Here is a 1,076-nt window from a genome sequence, read left to right on the forward strand (position 1 = left end):
TCTATTGATCAACGAGCTAGTCAACTAGAGGCTTACTAGGGACATGGTGTTGTCTATGTATCCACACATGTATCTGAGTTTCCTATCAATACAATTCTAGCATGGATAATAAACGATTATCATGAACAAGGAAATATAATAATAACCTATTTATTATTGCCTCTAGGGCATATTTCCAACATCTAGCTCCTTAATGGGCCACAATCCGTGAAGGGCAGTGATCTGCGCCGGCGCACCGGCCCAACTTTGGGCCGGTCGGCCCGCAGCCACCCGATTAGATGGATAGAAACCGTTCGATCGTTGTCTTCGTCAAAGCACTGGTACGAAGGATCTTTTTGCATCTCATCGCTCCCTTCCATCTCACCGCCGTCGGCCGCGCATGTTCTCCCGTCGTTGCTGTCGCCGGCCGTCCTCGCCGCTGGTCGCCATCCTCGCCGGCCGTCCTCGCCGCCGGTCGCCGTCCTCGCAGGCCGTCCTAGTCGCCGGTCGCAGCCCTTGCCAGGCGTCCTCGTCGCCGGCTTCACCCATGCAATAGATGCATCTTGCGGGGTTGGCTCCTGTGGCGACGGGTTGCAGCTTCGCTGTGCGACGGTCGCGGCTCGCTGGCGTGCTCGCCGCCACTCATGGCCGATACCCTCCCCCGACATAGCTCGCCATCACCCATCGCACATCATAACAGAAAACACTAGTTAGTAGCTTTTGCGGTTGCTAGTTGAAGCAAAAATGCAACGCGCTTGTAGCACCGGGGCTACGCCGGTGATGGCTTGTAGCTAAACGAGGCGCCATCGCTGTCCCGGCCCGGTCACATATGTGTCATGAATGGATGTAGCAAAATGCCTCGCTGGTCGTAGAAAAAATTGACGACGATTGCAGCAAAAATGTCATCTCCGACGTCATGGGCTGTGATGGATGTAGCAAATTGCCGTCGCCGTGGTAGCAAATATTGATGACGATTGCAGCAAAAATGTCATCTCCGACGTCATGGGCTGCGATGGATGTAGCAAATTGCCGTCGCCATGGTAGCAAAAATTGACGACGATTGCAGCAAAAATGTCATCTCCGACGTCATGGGCTGT

The sequence above is a fragment of the Triticum aestivum genome, chromosome 1D (assembly GCF_018294505.1).
Source record: "Triticum aestivum cultivar Chinese Spring chromosome 1D, IWGSC CS RefSeq v2.1, whole genome shotgun sequence".
NCBI classification, from domain to species: Eukaryota; Viridiplantae; Streptophyta; class Magnoliopsida; order Poales; family Poaceae; genus Triticum; species Triticum aestivum.